At 29.8% G+C, this 6,000-nt stretch overlaps 1 long non-coding RNA gene across 1 annotated transcript; it reads left to right on the top strand.

Moving 5' to 3' along the window:
- The first annotated feature begins 1,058 nt into the window (after positions 1 to 1,058).
- On the top strand, positions 1,059 to 3,867 carry LOC127737008 (uncharacterized). The gene is made up of 2 exons (XR_007999259.1): positions 1,059 to 1,384; positions 3,553 to 3,867. It is a non-coding gene; the product is annotated as an uncharacterized LOC127737008 (long non-coding RNA).
- Positions 3,868 to 6,000: the final 2,133 nt, after the last annotated feature.

Below are 6,000 nucleotides of genomic sequence, written 5' to 3'. Positions count from 1 at the left end.
TTTCATAGAACGTCAAATGTGTCCATTCACGTGCACAATACAATATGTTGTTTTGTTTCTGTCTTTTGGTGAATGAATTGGACAATTTGTTTCATTGTATGTTTATCGGTCAACTTATACTTAGTTTTTAAGAACAAATAGTTTTCTTTATGTACTACGAATTTCCTACATCTGAATCCGCTAATGGTTTTTTTTTAAATACTTTTGATAACATTGGGATTTGTACATTTAAACCACGGCAAAGAAATTTTATTTTACTAGTTAATAATTACTTAGAGACATTAAAAGAAAATGTGAATTTTTCTTTTAATAATTCAATTTCATTCATAATCAATTTTGTTTCTATTTGCTCAAAACAATACAGGCTCAAAAATGTTATGCAAATCTCTATTCTTCCGGTAAGTTCGTCTTAGTATGAAAGCTAACGACAAATTTGCATCCATTTAAAATCAAAACAGTACATTTATATTGTTCCTTATAAACAACGATATTTCTCACAAGTATTTACTTGTTTTAGTTCCACACTTGCAGAGGCAAAATCTCCACAAATGTTACATTTCAACCCTTTTTTACACAAATATACCTTCAATTCATTTGATTTCCGTAGTAACTATGATAGAACACTCATTAGTACGTCAATTGTGTTTATACCCTCAATCAATACGATTATTGTTGTTTTGCTTCTATCTTTCGGTGAATGAATGAGACAATTTGTTTCGTTTGCGATATTTCTGAATGACCAAACGCTTAGATACTGTATTTTCGTTTTATAGCATGGAAACAAAAGAGAAATTTGCAACCTATAACATGTATCAGTGGGAAAGCCACACGTCAGTTCTACGCCTCCTTCCATATGACGTAACGGACAGGAATTCAAGGGCGACAATCGCGATTTTTACATAGACGGCGACAGTATCGCACCATCTCGGTAATTTGTTTACATCGTGTACGTTTGATTTTTCAAGAAATTTATTATTAAAGACAATTAAACTTGCATCATTTCATCATCAATTAGTTATATAGGTAAGTTTAACAGGTGACCATGCTATTTGTTCTTCTTAGGAGATTTTATTTTACAAGAAACAAACATCTGAAAATGGCAAGTGACGTTGTTATTTTGGAAGATAAAAATATGGCGGGTGTTTTCCCCTTCTGAAAATAACTGACACATTTGCATCCTAATGGCTATTTAAAAATAAAATGACCAAAAATAGTATCTATGATGATGGGAGTCCCTAAATATTTGCATAACTACCCATCACTCCGTGTCAAATTGCAACTGAGGCTGCGAAAGGGAAGCACATAAATCGACGCCATTTTTCATCAGATCCACATGAATAGTAGGTTTCTGTGCTCACAAAATCCTAGTAATATCCTTTTAATGGTTAGTAGAAAGATATGAACAATATCCATAACACAATTTTATTGATCAGATCGGTTTATGCCAAATTATGGCTATATATTTCCCCTTTTTGATGCTGAAATTTCCACAGACCACATGTAAATAAACGCCCCTTTCCCAGCGTGGGACTTCAATTTTAAATAAAACTTTAATTTTGGCCTGTCAATGTTAGCATTTATATTTTAGTTTATTTGTAACGGTTGTGTAAAGCATTTGTGATTATTTGTTTTATACTCTCGAATAGTAAAAAGGTTAGTAATGCATGGTTCAATGAGTGTGTGACAAAAAGAATAACAACAGAATAGAGAACTATGGCTAAAAGTATAAAAAATAGAGAAAAACTGACTAAAAAATATAAGGAATAGAGAATAATGTTGTGCTTATTTATTGAGAAAAGAGAATGATGGGCAAAAAGTATAAAGAATAGAGACAAATGACCTTAAAGATTTAATAATATAGAAATGGAGGACACCCCATCCAGACCCTTGTTTATGTGAACAACAGTACCATTTTGTTTTGTTAAATAATGCATATATGGTCATGAAAAATATTTTGAACAGATTTCAGGTATATAAAATATTAATCATTAGGAAAGTATCAGTTCTGACCCTCCTTCTATGCTAAAAAAACACAAATAATATGTGATTGATTGTTGATTTTTAACGCCACAGTATTGGCTAGGTGTTGTGGCCAGGTTTTATTGGTGGTGGATGCCTGATTGCTCATATACTTTATAGTACAGCCCGAAGAATGGGCCCTCAGATTTGAGGGAATCTCAAATTTCACAACTGATAAGCTTCACAGTTTAAAGTCCTTGTAATTTATATATCACTCTTCCCAATAAACTGACCACAGATGTTACACATAGGTTATCTGATAAGAAAGTCAACATTTTGACATTTTCTGTCTTTACTTGAAATATAAATATTCTTCATAAGATTTTGACAATCTAGTCAGTGTTTTTTTTTTATTAATCATGTTCAGATACAGTTAAAGGAATGTAATATGAAGTTATGATTTTTTTTTATTAATTTTCCATTTTTTTAAAATTTAGAATAGATCCATAATCTGTTGTCATTTTGAAGATTAATTTTCATTAGAAATGAATATTCTTAGTAATTTTCACATTTATTTTGTTAAATGTCATTTAATGATAAAAGGAAATTTCCTAAATATTTAAAAGAAATTCTTAATAGAATATTCATTAGGCAAAGACAATTTGGAAAAAGAACCCTCCTTTTTATACGCCTGTTTATGAGAGGTATTATGGTATACCGTTGTCCATCCGTGCGTCTGTCTGTCCGTCATAGAAAACCACAGACCTTTGGTTACAGCAATCCTAATCAGTTTTGATTGGAGTTCAGATAACCCGCACAAGGAGAGTTTGAACTCACAACCTGAATGCAGACTTACTTGTGCATTTACTTTAAATTTTTGCTCTCATACTGATATTTTGTTTGTAATTAGGACGTTTACTTACATTTAATATCATTTATGAGGAATTAAAGATATATATATGAATGATTGAATGAAAAGTTACCTTTGAAATAACAGATATGATAATTTAATGTTGCATATGAAGTTAAACTTTATTTAAATATATATTAATATCTATTAAAAAGATTGATATGTTATTATAGTGATGAATTTAACTTTAACATGTTAAGATACTGAAGTTAATGAATAAATAAATAGAAAAATTTCTTTGAACATACGTTGCTGTATATGATTATGACCTTTTCTTATCAGACATATTATATAAAGTCATTAAAATAAATTATTTATTTACACCAAAAGTCTTAATTTTTTTGTTTATTTTTATTGAAGCTTATATACCTAATAAATATCTAAAAACAAAATTAAGTATATACATTATGGGATTTTCTCATGTTTGAAGGCTTTAGTGTAGCATAAAATTGCTTATATCCACTCCATTTGAGTTTTTGGGGATAGTTGTCTCATTGGCAGTTATTTCACATCTGATTAGTTTTATATTAGTGAAATTAGAAACATTCAATTTAAATTAAAACTTGGACCACATAAGAATCAGTAGACAATTAAAATATAAATTATAATTTCATATGACAACTCTAGAGAAGTTGGAAATTTTTTTCATTTAATATCATATGCATAAATTTATATATTTACAGATATCAATAGAAATAAGGAATAAAGAAGAGCAGGAAACATTTCCATTTTGAGGATTTATGGAACAGAGAACTATTTGACTTGTTTTTACTTTAACTTGGACTTTTTAACAATAATGCTTCTTAAATTTTAAACTTTATTGTTATGCGTTTGTTTTTTTTTAACTTTCAAAGTATTAAGTTGTATTAAATTTTGTTTATTTGATTGAAGTTTATTTTTCTTATAATAACTTAAGATATTATTCACATATGTTTCATCTTAACATTATTTTTATGCATTTGTATTTATTTATCTTTTAATAAACTTTTTTTTCTTAACATTTTTATATTTTAAATATACAAAGTGAAACACCATAATCATTTTATATTGATAACATGGGGTAGATGTACATGAGACAATGCTGCTGCTGCAATACAATAAAACATTCATAGATGCAAAGCAAGCATATTAGCCATATATATGTATGTACTATAGTATTTGAGACATAAAAAAATATCAAAGATGTAAAAGGTCTACTTTAATGATTTATTAGGTGTGAAGGACTTAAACGGAGTGGTTTTAGATTCGTTCACTTCTCCCAGAGGTATCCTTGATGTCTCTCTAATGGCCTCTTACGACATGACTTTTCACTGTTATATGCTTCCAGGGAGATTTTGAAGTGTGGTGACCCCTGCACCTAAATAAATCATTTTCAGCAGATACATATCTCTGTTTTCAGACTTTGATGAAAAGTTTAAACTAATATACAAATTAGAAAAATGAAAACTGAGCAACTTGAACCCACAAAATACAGATGATCTCAGGTGCTCTGGAAGAGTAAGCAGATCCTGCTCCATGTGTAGTATTTAGAATGAGATGCCTAGGTGCCCTTTTCCTATATGTAATCACATGATTTTGCAAATTATTGTGTGCTTTTATTATTGCAAATATGTAGAATGATATATTGGAATAAAATGTGTGAAAAAGTATTGCTTTTGCAGAAAAATCAGCACACAGATATAGGAATGGTAAAAATCTGATTTAAGTATAGATCCTGTGTCCAAGCTTTGTTTTCTTGTAATAAGCTTGGACACAGGATTTGCATTTTAATCAAATTAAAAGGTATCAGAATGCAATTTATTATTTAGATACTCACCCACTCACATTATTGCAGTAATACAAACTTTGCTATCCTTTCTGAATTTACAGTACCTAAAATATCCATCATGATAGACCCCGAAAAAGATTAGTGTGAAATAAAAATTGTTGGTCGAACATTAATATCAACGCAACAAAACAGGATCACCAAAATCAGAGTGACACATTCATATGCCATCTTCAAAGTAGACCTCAGAAGCAATATAGCTTTTTTTTAATGCTCTTAATGGTCATATAGCTCTCACTTGTATTAAGACTTGTATATGTACTATGGCATTGAGCATACCTGTTGAAGGTTAATCCAGGAAAGCCCTTGGATGCATTCAATTTAAAATATTTATTTTTTTCATTTTCACTGTGAAGGAATAGTGTAATTAATGAATGCTATATTTGAAAAATACCATTGTTAATGTTAATTTCTTCAGCAGCAGCATATCTGGGTTTAACTATTTTTTTCAACTTTAGTTTTTCCTTGGGAAAAGTTGTTTTTAAAAGAAACCCATATTGACATGATTGACAATTGATAGAGGATGATAATTATAGGGAACAGTTTTAGCCTTCAACAATTTGCAAACCAATTTGTCAAGTATAAAGGACCTTATAAAACAGCATCTGATAAAAATTCTAAATCCAGAACTAATGATAAAATAAATACTGCTACTATATATATATGGAAGAAAAACTTTTTCAAAACAATTCTTTAAGAACATGCACACACTTGAAAACACAATGACAAATACTTGTTACCAGGGCCCAGACACACTTAAACATGAATGGTTAGTGTACAACAGGTTCCTTGATAAGGACAGGCAAAATACAAATGTTTGTGTGTTGACTTTCCACTTGCATAGTAGTTTTATTTATACAATAAGAACAAAGACTAAAAATCAAGTGAAAATTATTGACTCATCAGATTTTCATGTCACAGTGGCAGGCAGGCAATATTTGTTGATTGATACTTTTAATATATTTAAAATTGACAAGTTGACACATTTCAGGTAAATATTTACAGAAACAAAGAATGACTGTCATTTGTGCAAGCTTTTCATTCAGACAATATTTTTTGCCCAACTGAAATTTCTTGAAAGTGGGAAAAGGGGGGGGGGGGGGGGCTTCCAGACAACTGAAGTCATTTATATGGACAAATTCATTCATTGAATAAACCAGTTTCAGTGTACTACATAAATCTGTTATACACTGCAGCATAATTAAATAAATGCAGAAAATTATTAAAACAAGGAATCTGAGCAACATGAAAAAAATCAACAAATGACGGAGTAAAGCTTTCAACCTATCAACATTTTTATGTAAAA

This window comes from Mytilus californianus, unplaced genomic scaffold, assembly GCF_021869535.1.
Source record: "Mytilus californianus isolate M0D057914Y unplaced genomic scaffold, xbMytCali1.0.p SCAF_4, whole genome shotgun sequence".
Classification (NCBI taxonomy): domain Eukaryota; kingdom Metazoa; phylum Mollusca; class Bivalvia; order Mytilida; family Mytilidae; genus Mytilus; species Mytilus californianus.
The sequence above is the reverse complement of the archived record's forward strand: the minus strand, read 5'-3'. Positions and strand labels throughout refer to the sequence as shown.